Source organism: Pseudomyrmex gracilis, unplaced genomic scaffold, assembly GCF_002006095.1.
Source record: "Pseudomyrmex gracilis isolate BER0280 unplaced genomic scaffold, ASM200609v1 scaffold_32, whole genome shotgun sequence".
NCBI lineage: Eukaryota > Metazoa > Arthropoda > Insecta > Hymenoptera > Formicidae > Pseudomyrmex > Pseudomyrmex gracilis.
The window spans coordinates 998,734-1,011,298 of record NW_018020616.1 but is presented as its reverse complement, the minus strand read 5'-3'; the positions used below and the strand labels follow the sequence as shown (position 1 = coordinate 1,011,298).

The window sequence follows — 12,565 nt, the reverse complement described above, 5'->3', positions numbered from 1 at the left end:
GCGAGGCGAGGCGGCCAGCCGGTCACCGGTTTCGCTGCATTGCCGTGTGCTCGAATTGCGACAGCCGCCGATTGTAACGCTCTCGCGAGAGAGTAACGGCCGTGACAATGGTAAATCAACGCTTATGACTTCCTCCGCGCGTTAGATGCCGTCAAGCCAGGTGTGAGCGCTGCTGCCGATCGATGAATCCATCGTGCGAGAAAAATAAAAAAAAATAAAAAAAAAAAAGAAGAAAAAATAGGACCAGACAAAAGCGGATTGAACACTTTGAAGATCTTCGTTTTTACGAGAAAGTTTTATTTATTTATTTTTTATATTTTTGATCGGATTTTCCGGAATTATTTACAAAATATTATCACGAAAAGTTGATTCGTTTGATGATGTGAAATGTGAGAGAAGTAAAAAAAAAAACAGATAGCCAATATTTAGGTTTCATGCTAAGATGTTAAACTAATAAAACTTTAAACTTTTTTATTATTAGACACTCACTCTCTTTTTCTTTAGATTTTGTATATTTGATTTTGTGACATATTAACATGAGTATTCTTCCTCCTGGAAGCGCATTACATTGTTATTGCGGTGCAAGACAATCCTAACGAGTAATCGAAGACAGAAGAGTCGTCTAGTTAAGTAGTTAAGTGCGAGCATTTTTCTCGCGACGTCTGATCCTATTCTGTTATAACTACTTGCTTCTGTCATTACTGGAATGTATTGGATGCAGCCGCGCTGCATTCGATTACTTCTGCTTGAGCTTTTGTGAAAGGGTATATACTCACCTCCGAAACGTACTTATAAAGTTCTTATCTCACTAATTATCTTGTCAATCTTCCTAATTATCTCGTTTAAGAACTGTCTTTTAATCATTTATAAACGGATTATTTTTACGAAGAGAAAACGTCGTTTCCAGTTACTCACGATCGGGAAATCATAATATATCATTTATGTATCATTATCTTTCAATCGTAAACGTCGCGTAAATTTTCCAATGGACTTTATCGGGACCGCGACCGGATTTCGATTGGGTTGTCAAAGATAGATTTATGTTATCTAGCAGAGATCGAAGAGAATCTGACGGCGATCAAAGAGATCACGCCGCGTACGTGTCCGAGAAATGAGTTGTCAGAGATACCGAGATACGTTGAGGGAGAGAGGGGAGAAAAGAGGAAGATGGGCAAGGGAACGCATCGGGTAGGGAAGGGTTGGCGAGCGACAAATCCCGGCGTCCCTTGACTTGCCAAGGCCAGAGCTCCATAAACAGCCGTCGTGTGTACATGCATTTACACGTGTTTATTATGTACGCGTGTGCCGTAACCAAGATATAACGACGTCGCGCGCGCACACGCTTTCTTGCGGCTGTAACGCGCGCACCCGTTATAACGTAGAGCGCGTTCACGCAGCCACTGAGCACAAGGGGTAGTTTAAAGTGTGGATATCGGAGAAAATATATCCTCTCTTCTTTTATATATATATATATACACATTTATATATATATATATATATATATACACACACACATATATATATATATATATATATATATATATACACATATATATTATATATATATATAAATTCTTATATTACTTGAACACCACAGCCGATTGGCGCGTGCGCGCAATCGCCGTTCTATTTCTTTTTCACAATCGTGTTTCTACTTTCGCGCCGAACGACATTCCATTACAATTTTCCAATCGGATTTGTTCTTTATTTGATTAATATATTTACCGTGTGTTTTTAGAGAGTTTCTCGTTATTTTAACTTATTCGATTATTCAATTCACTTCGGTATTTTTTACTCTGTTTTTTTTTTGCTATTGATCGAGTCTTCTACTTTTATATTTTTTCGATATTTCCGAAGCAACGATAGAAGGGAGTCTCCAACGCGCTTTTGGATGATAAAAACAATATTGCAAACAAAAATTATACTTATAAAAATTGCAAACAAATGTATTTTTAGAAATTGCTTATAAATTTGTTTGTGTGATTTATGGAATATGTGTGTATATATATTTCAGAAATATTAATCGTTGGAGGGACTGTTTGCTATTTTTAATTTAGGGGAGTTTGTGATTGCACTTATTAAATAACTTAATAATCGATTCTGATGTACCAACAAAAATCTCTATATTGGCGTATAAAATCGATTATCATAAAAAGCTCTGTTTTATTATTGCTTAAACGGGAAAGTTATGGCACTCGCGTGAAAAATAATTTACGGTTTACTTATCGGCGCTTCCCAATATTGTTTTTTTTTTTTTTTTACTTTATTTGTATCATCAAAGTTTAATAGAGAAAACACTGCGGGATATATAACTGTTTATATATTCACACTTTTCTTCTATAATTTCTCTCACTGATGATTATAAACTAAGTGTCTGTTATCTAAGAACCCCGTCCGTAACCGCGTTCGAAGCACGAAGGGTTAAAAAAAAAGTTCTCTCAACGGAGAGAGAACCGACCGAGCGCGCTTCCTAGAGGCCAATTGCATTGTTTTGCCGGGCAGACTAAATATACGTACGAGGCGGACGATCCGCGGCTTCTTGGCCGGGGTACAACAAAGCGAGACCAAAGCGACGTCGAAGACGGCTGACGCATCACGTGCCGCTTACACTTTTCACGTTTCCGACGTGCTATATCGTTGAACCACGCGCGCGGTACAAACCAACGCCCCAGCGACGTCTCGTTCGCTTCGCTTTTGCGCGAAGCGAGCCGTTAGTTCACTCGCGCGTGCCGATGATGCCGGCGAGCGTCGCGGCGCCGCTCGCTCTCGACCGTGAATCATATACGTTCGTTATATATAGGTATATACGCTCTGCTGCTGATAAGGCGCTCGGCAATCGGTTCGATTTGTTCGCCGATCGATTCGTTTATCGCGCCGGTCGACGATAGTCGGGGGCAGATTGTAAATCACACACCCGTTCCGGAATTCATATACCGCGCTTTTCCGCGAGATAAAACGTATCTTTGCGTAACTGAGATAATAACGGCGAGCTGTCAATTTTTTTGTGAGAAAAATCCGATGACGAAATGTGCGTTCGCGAAAATTCTATTTTCTGACATTTTTTTTTTTTTTTTCACTTTTTTCACGATGCTGCGAAAAGGAGCAAATGTATATTTGATTATTGTTACCGAACAATGAAATATTGTAGTGATATATATATAGTTTGCGTTTTGATTAATTACATATCACACAATGGTAGAAATATTGAAACTTTTAATAAACACTTACATTGCGTTAATTATATTATGTGATTATTCTTGTGTGTGGGAGAGAAGCAAAAAGAAGAGCAGCAGCACTTTGAATGATGCAATGTTAAATAATAATTTTATATTTAAATTTAATTTGATTTATGAAGTGAGAAGGCGTTTAATGGCAAACTTGTGAAAATTTACAACAACAGTGTGATTGCTCGATTTTAATGAGTTTTAGTAACTAATTGAGTTTACTATATGTAATATATTAAATTGTGATTTAATTCAATTTATTATGAAGAGCAATCATTCATATAATATTACGCTCGATGATAAATAATCTATATTTCTCTATTTTATAAATCAATAAAATTATAAATTCTTTCTCCATAATGACAAACAAATATCAAATTTGATAATCAAACATTAAATGCAATACTCCAATTCTGATGAGCGAAATGTTTGTCATATCGCTTGATTAAACAGGACATGCAAATTATGTCAATGTGGAAACTAGTCGATAACACAACACACGAAGAGAAAGAAATTATTGCGCGATGTCCGATCATTTACCACGAATTTAGGAGAATCTCTCGTTTCTCTGAGATAGACACACGCGACTAGGAAGCATATTATTGGGGGTGGACAGGAAAAAAAAAAATCGTGCAAAAAAATCGGACGCAGACGAGCCGGTGTAATTTATATTGCATAAATGCTACACCGCAAAACTTCGTCAAATATTTAACGCACGCCATTGTGTTATCGTGATGATGCTTTTTGTCGACCTATGATGCGCACGTGTTGCACGAAGGGGCGAGATTTCAGTATCGTGACTTTCGCAAAAGAAACTGCCACGGAACACAAAGCAGTCGATTACCGGTCTCATGTTAATGTCATCATAAGATACAATCAACATCGCGATATACACGTAAAATAAATGTTCCAATGCACAATGTGTACACAACGATGTAGTTTAACCAACTTACGTAATTTGTCATTTGTTATATCTGGTAATTTACTTGTCTCTCGAATATATGGGGGTGTTTGGACAATTTTCAACCCCCGTTGAAAGTATTATTAAATACCCTTACTTGAATTTTGTATCAAATTGCAAAAGTCGCGCAGGCAAGATCGTTAATGACTTATTACTAAGACATTGTTGGTGCGTTATCTCACGTGTCAAAACGCACAAACGCTTCTGCGTGCGAGAAACACGATTTTAAAGAACGTTCGATTTACACGTACGTGGAAAATCGTGTCATATCGAAACAGATTTCACGCAGAACGCGATTCCGCGGTGAAGTCTATTTCAGGTAAAGTGGGCACGTGCGTCATACATTTTTGCCGCGCTCTACGTTCAAATTACCATAATCTTCTTAGGCACGCTGTTGTTAGAAACGGTAACGTCATTTGTGTGTTAACTCGCTAGACAGATTTACTGCAGATTATTTCAAAAAAAACTCACGATGATATCACGATTGTGTGTCTCCGATAGCGCTTCTTTTTATTTTTGAAGTTTTTTAACACGTGCGTGTGTGTGTGTGTGTGTATGTATGTATATAAGAGAGAGAAAAATTATAACGTAACACACGATAAAAAATCAGAAATGAAAAGTTGCAAATCTCAGCGGTTTACACAAGAGTATTTTAGGAAAACGAAAAATAGAAGAGATAATAAAGACCCGTCATTGTTACAAATTCTCTGACAAAACACTCGTATCATATAAAAGGAATTAATTTCGCCTGTCACTTCGCACGACAGAAGTAATATATTCTCGACGAGCGCGTAATATATTCTCAAGATCGATCTCTCAAGCACGGATTTTCATCGATCGGGAAATTTTATCCATAGAAGAAACTCGTGTCTCGTGCCGTAGTCGTATATATCGTGAATACTTACCACGCGCAAGCTCGCGGCAGCTTCGACGCCGACCGGTGGTGGCATCAACGCTGACGTCACCACGCCGCCCCCGTCCGTCATCGACCGTGTGCGGCGAGATGACGACGTCACACGCGCCGCCAAGGACGACGCTATTTCGGGCGTCATGCATCGCCGTCGTCGACGGCGGCGGCGGCGGCGGCGGCNGTCGTTGCCGGCGCGCCGAAGGTGGCGGCCGCTTCAGTGACGGTCGAACCTTCCTCTTCCACGTGGCCATCGTCAGTTAGCTGCTGTCACCTGCGTTCGCACATCAGTACCGCGCTTCCGCCATTCGGTATCGATGTCCATTCTCGTTCGATCGCGACGCGAGATGCTCCGAACGAAGTGAGCGCGACGCAGCAGCGTCCCGACGACCGACCGCTTAGAGAGATTTGTTTTGGTAAGAAAAATTAACACATCGCTGTTATTTTAAACTGATTTTTTCCTCCTGAGATACAATTTTTTCTTCTTCTCTCGAAAGGACGAAAAAAAAGAAAGTTTCAGTGTGGTTTGTGTTTTACGTAGTTCACGTAATGTTCCACGTAAGTTTATAACGACGATGGGAAAATAATTAATAAGTCATCGATATTAATATTCACAACTTATAATAGAGTTGTTAATTAGTCGATGCTAATTACTATCACACGCACAGAGTGAGACTCGTTACTTGATATACGAATTAGAGCAATTTTGATTTCGCGATTGTAGATTTGATGATAAATATTATTTATATAATTGATGTTTCTTTATTATAATGTTTAAGACAATTACTTGATTGAAAATTTCAATATATATTAAAATTTATATATTTTATTTTAAAATTTATTACTGTTTTTTCTTTTTTTAATGTGTGGAGATTTATATTTCAAATTTGCGCATTTTGCTGTCTTAGTTTTCACTTTAACATTATTCCATAAATAAATAACCAAGACAAACATAACAAAAAGCTTTTTTCACGAGACTTCTTTAGATTCGTTACGTTGTGTATAAATAATTTTCACACACAATGTAAACTTTGTATCATAAATGTTGAGATCAAACGGAGATCAGACGATATTATTGACTAGATATTTCTTTGAGGAGGTTTCATGAACAAAATAATCGTTGGGGGATTCGACGTTACTTTCCTGTTTTTTTGTTACTCGATGGTACGATACATGCAGCGGTGTGTCGTATCGATCGCGCAAAAGTCGATTCGGCCGACAGCAAAACGCAAAGTCAACGAGGAGGTGGTGTAGCAATTTCTTGAACTCTGGCGCGTTAAACAAACTGTGATCAGGAAATTTCAACGCAATATTTGTTGCGATCGATTTACGACTGTTCACGCGAGTAATCAAGCGTTACACGACTGATAAAATACATACGCATGCAAACATGTACACACAGATTGCTTTCTATAAAAATGTAGTTTTGAAGAATACTTTTTCACTCCTACGTAATTATACGATCACAGTAGAACTAACGTGAAACAATACTGAAGAATTTTTTAAGAGCATGCTAAATAATTTTAAATCGAATAGAGAAACACATATATATATAATTTGCAAGATTCATCTTGTATATATTTTTTTTTAATATCAAGGTTTTGAATATTTCAACATTTCGTGTGTATTATTTCACGTATTTTAATTTATAATTGAAAGTATATCGAAAAACAGATATTAAAATAAACATAAACGCACATGTTTGACGTTTAAAATGAATCTTGCAAATAGCGAAGGTATTCCTGTGTAATTAATATAATTAATACATAATTGTGAGAATAACACATTTAATTAAGTAATAACAATTATCTAACTGAATAATATAATAACGGCCAATTTGTGTCGGAAATTATACGATAGAGTAAATTTGTGCGATGATGCGCGGAACGGTGGATCACGTGTCGTTTACCACCGACACGTGAACGTTTCTCCATCGTGTGGTACGCTCGTGATTTTGCGGCAGCTTCCCCGCGCGTAATCGCTTCCGGGAAACGGTGTTACGTCGTCGTCGCGACGCTTGGTGTCGAGGTTGCGTCGAAGCACGAGCCTGCTCGCGTAATAGCCCGTGTCTAAATTTAAAGCGACGGTAAAGCGAGCGCGCGTGACGCCGAGACGCCGCAGCAACGACGTCGGATAACGGCGTGCCAACACGCCGATGACGATGCGTGCCTTCGACGCCGTGGGTTCCGAAGTGTCGCAATTGCGAATACCGGAACGGCGATTGACTTGATGTGAACGCAACGAAAAAAATTTTTTTCATCACAGTTTTTAATTAAAAAAAAAAAAAAAAAAAAAAACGAAAAAAATTGAAAACTTTTTGAGGTTTCTTGCTCCAAAAATATTGGGTTTCTCGCGATGCAAAAACTTGAAAGTTTTTTTTGAATTTTATGCTGAAGTACGCGTTTGTTTTCTAGACGCGTGTCGCGTCACAACGAACTGTCCTAATAATATCTATTTTCTTTTACCAGTTGTTTTTACTAGTTTTCCCGTTCACGAATTTTTCCGTAACTGAGATAACGATCAAAGTGACTCTTAGATTTGAAAGAAACTTAAGGGCAAGAGAAAGCACAGATACGAATTTAATTTCTATGTATTTTGGCAGGAGATCTCTTAACTTAATCTCATAAAAAAAAAAAAAATGAAAATTGTAAAATATCTCAGCTGTGTGCTGACTAATACTCCGCCTTGCATATTTCCGACGGAATTTTAGCCTCTCACGCTCGCCGAGAACGTGCGCCGCTACTGTCATAACGTGTCGCATGTAGTGGGCGGCACGCTGCGTCAGACTTTTCAGAGCGGCGAACGGGTTAAGAGTGTACGCAATGAAATTATACAATGCAGTCGCGGAGAGATAGAAGTCCGCTGGCGAGAAATTAGCAGAAAGGAGTGTCGGAAAAGAACTGGGCCAGTCATTGCCAAGAGAGTCGAGAAAAGTACAAAGTAAACTCATTGTGTGTGTCGGGGAATGGGAAAGCAGTTTTGTGTGAGTTTGAGGATGTGCAGCCGGTGCTTTTGCAAACATTTGCATTACAAAAGATTTTACGTATATCTTTTAAAGCAAAATACGCAACAAAACACAAAGTTTTTTCAAAGACGCAAAGTCGTGGACAGAAGTTAGAAACGAAGCGAGGTGAGCTACGGAATTCGTTGTTGCCGCCAATTATTTCGATGTCCATTATACATTCGGGACCGATATATGTAAACGCGGAGCCGTTTAAAATATCAAACACGTCGCCGACGAAACGATCGTCAAGTGGAACGAGCCCGGCAAGCTAAACACAATCGACCGGAGCTAATCGCGCCGAATTTGCGCACACACTCGACGTGCAGCATGAGAACCGCTACCAAAATATTGATCTTCCAACGTTTGCAATCCGCCGCTAATACTAACTGCAGAGAGAACAGCAAGTAATTGTTTCGCTAACGTTTGAGAACTAAATGTCTCGATACACAGATGTCAACAAATTCGCCCACGTGCTGCTCGGACGTGCCTTTCGTGCGCCGATTACGATCTACGAAAAAAAAAAAAAAAAAAAAGAAAAAAATAAATAAATAAAATAAAATATCTGATATTCATTGCGTCATTCATGCTTGAAAAGCTCGCTTGCATTCATTTCCATTGTATGTATATATATATGTACACATAAAAAAAATATATATATATATATACATACATATCGCAGTATGAATGAAATACATAACGTTCTATTTGTGTGTTATTTTATTGCGTGTTACGTTGATATATATATATACAATATACTTGTGTCGCTCAACATGTTTTACAACGCTAATAATAAAACAACAATAGCGCGATTCGCGCGAGAAAGAAAAGAATGACGCAAGAGTTTTCTCACGTTAACTTTCGAAGAGCATTTAAAATTGAATTTGCGTGCATTTGAGCGTCAAACGAACGCAACGTGCAATTTCTCTACACAAATTCAACTTGGGCTGCGCAACGTCGACGCTCTGTCGCGCGCTATAAACGTAATACCTTTCGCAATAGGGAGTGTAATTTCACGTGATGTCACTGTGCAGTAATGCGCGATAGAGCGCCCGCGAGGGACGTCATCCATGCACAATGCGCTGCATCTGGTAACCGGTGCATCGCGCACGTGCTTCCTCACGAGATTTTTTTTGCGCGCCGGCCGGTGACGACACAGAAATAGCACGGCGGGCGGGTCGGTGAAAAATCAACGATGAGAGAAAAACTACCGCCAAATCACCGGTTCATTTTTGAACAACATTCGGAAGAGATAGCATCCAGACAGAGATACTCGTTTCTAGAGTGATGTAATTTTATATATGTATGTAATTACATGTATGTAATTATAATATATATAATTTTATCACACTCTTTATTTTCTTTATTTTCTACGCATAGAGAGAGTTTAGCAGTGCATTAGAAATACTTTGCGATAGCATTTTCTAATGGAACTTCTAATGATCTTTTTATTATCAAGAACGGTGCCGTTTAAAGTTCCAAAGTATGCATCTCTGTTTGCGTGCCATAGCGGAGGAAATTGAAGAGCCCGCTTTAAGCTCGACGCTAGAGTCGAAAGCTATTTCCAAGCTCGCGTGGAAACGAGAGAGAGAGAAAGAGAGACAGAGAGAGAGAGAGAAGAAGCATCGGGATATACGCGAGAAAGCCGGTCGATAGTGGCACTGACGAAGCGCCCCGTATTGATTCAACGCGGTAAATTCAGTTGGCTTTAACGAACGCGCAAATCAAATAGTTTTATAGCCAGCCGCGCGCAGGAGGCTGCGATTTCAACGAGTCGATCGTCATCGCGATGCGCCGTGACGCCTTTCATGCTATCGATCGAACAACGTCGCCGATAATCCCACGATGACGTGTTACCTTCATCCGAATGACCTACTTTGCGGGCTTTCACTTTTACATCCAAATATTTATACTCTCGCCCTATCCGCGATTTTGCGGTCTCTTTTTAGTTTATATTCGTATCACCTGGCCTCGCCCAGAAATTGTTTTGAAAAAAAAAAAAACAAAATATTTGTTTCAGCTTTTTATGCAAATTCGTATTTTACTTTTTCTTTTTCACTTTTGTTACGATTTAAAAATGTTTTTATACCAATATATAATTATACACCAATATAATGATTTATTTGTGTGTAGTAAATTTTAAAAATATGGATAAACTGCAGGTATCTAGAAAACTTATATAGTACAGGAGCTTCAGAAAATAAATATCCCATACACACGCACATACTCTCTCTCTCTCTCTCTCTCTTATTTATATGTACACGTTAATACATAAATGTCGTGTATATATAAATATATGTATAATGACTATGTATGTGTTGTCCTTCAGATCGACAAATCCGTTGGCGTTGATGTGAGAAAAATTTCTATTGAATTATGACGATATTAATAACGACCGTCTGTTAATACTATCATAATGATCGTACGATTACGCGATTCGCCGAGAAAGAATGCAGCCGGACTGGTTCCGGTTGAAGTTGAGGGAGAGAGAGAGAAAGAGAGACAGAGAAAGAGATGTGAAACATATACATTCGGAATCGCACGACCAAGGAGGAGAACTATCGATCTCTCTTTCTCTCTCCGTGTCGTCGTTATGTCGATCGTCCAACCCGAAGTGGCGCATCTCTTAAGATGTTCTTTGCGAGGATTAAGAGATGCGAACGCGATTTGCATAATCGGCCGGTGCAAATATAAACGGCTGTGCAACAGAAATAAAAAAAAAAAAAATTAGACGAAGTACCGACTTTAATTTTTTTACGAAAATATATATTTATATCAGAACTTCAGCAAAAAAGTTTGAACATAATGGTTAATTGTTTATTGGCGCGTTGTGTCTCTGTATGTGCGATACTCTTATTTATATCTTCCAAGTGAAACAACTACTAAAAAACCAGCTACTTTATTTCGGAAACTTGATTTATTGGGAAATTGGGTGCCAAGTGTGCAGTTTTTTTTTTGTTTCTTTACGTTTCTATATATTGTCTGAATGATTAAAGCGAACGATAAATCAATGACGACGACGCGTCGCGCTGAGACACATCAGAATTTATTAGTTGGTACTGGTCTATCTATCTATCTATTTATCTCTCTCTCTCTCTTTTATTTTTTCGATTGGCGTTTGAGAGGTAAACGCGTCCCGCGCATTCCTCGGCGAGGTCGCGAGGGAGGACGACAGCTTTTCTTTTTGCAATAATATTAAAACGTGTGTCACCTAGCTCCGTTGATCACCTTAATGCTTTCTGCGAGAGTAAGAGGGAAAGAGAGTTTTCAATTAAAAGCCGACGTGGATAAACGCGCGGAGCGAGACGCGTGACGTAAACATTGCGACACGCGTGTCGCGCATCCCGCCGACTAATTGCCGGTCTCTCTAATTCCACGGTTGATTTCTAAGCGCATCAAACAAGAACGGAGAACAGGCTTTTTTACCAAACCGTAGAATTTGGAACGGGAATAAGGTCGGTGAAATCGAATAAAATAAATAAAGGTCTCGCGTGACCTTCCGAGAGAAGATTTAATTACGCGTATCTCGCTCCTTCTTCGTGCGGAGCGGCGGTCGCATTGACGAAGGACAATGTTTGGATCACGTCACGCGAATTGCGAAAAATCGCGCGGCGCGCATTGATAATTGATAACGACTCCGTCCGGATTCTTTGTGCCAAGTGCCGTCCAAGGACGGCTGAACAACAAATTCCGGTGGCAGGGTTGAAATAACTCGGTTCAGCGCAAAGTAACTTTAGTCACGACCATTCTGTCCTTGACAGTGATGTGCACAACACACACTGTGGGACTTCTTTTTAAGAGAAATAATACATCGGCAAGAGAAGTTTGATGGCTTCGGAGAGTTGCTTTTCACTCCGTACGCGCGAATAGTTTTCTGTTGCTGCTATTTATTTGCAAGTTTTTGTTGCGCTACGCCCCAACTCGTATATTTTGCATAAACATCATGTTGTACGACACGGTATAAGACTGTATGCGAAGGGAATAGCGTCACGAAACATTTACACACACGTTATCGAGAAACACGTACGCATAAACGTATGCAAGATAGGAAGATTCCAAAATCGATAACAGAGGTAAGGGCGATCCGATTGTGACGCGATAGTAAAGACGTGTCCGCCTACAGTCGATAAATTATGCGCGCTCCTGTAAACTAGAAACATACGGCAGAGAAACGACGTAATCGGGAAATTGCGTAAATTCGCCCCTCGCCCACGCGCGCACGCTTTACGTACACGTATAAGCAACTTCATTGATCTTGCACGGACCTAAATAAGGCAAAAAAAAAAAAAAAAAAAAAAAAAAAAAAAAAAAACCTACGAAGCGTAGGTCGAAGATGAAACAACCCGTGTGAAAGCTTTGTATCAGAAGCGACAAAAACAGCCGAGCCAGCTAATCCTTTCCGAGTCCTTGCGATGCGCGATCGTCCTTTAATAATTCCGTTCAATATTACGTACATACGTCAACGCGTGCTA

General features: G+C 39.4%; 1 protein-coding gene across 3 annotated transcripts in view; it reads left to right on the top strand.

The window, feature by feature from the left end:
* Window positions 1–12,565, top strand: part of LOC109852627 (probable nuclear hormone receptor HR38) — a 60,014-nt gene that overhangs the window by 3,907 nt on the left and 43,542 nt on the right. The window contains exon 1 of one of the 3 annotated variants that reach the window (XM_020423957.1): window positions 5,441–5,508. The exons of the other annotated variants lie outside the window; for them this stretch is intronic. The gene's annotated coding sequence lies outside the window, so the exon portion shown is untranslated. Of the gene's footprint in view, window positions 1–5,440; window positions 5,509–12,565 lie in introns of those variants that run through there. 3 annotated transcript variants of the gene reach the window in all.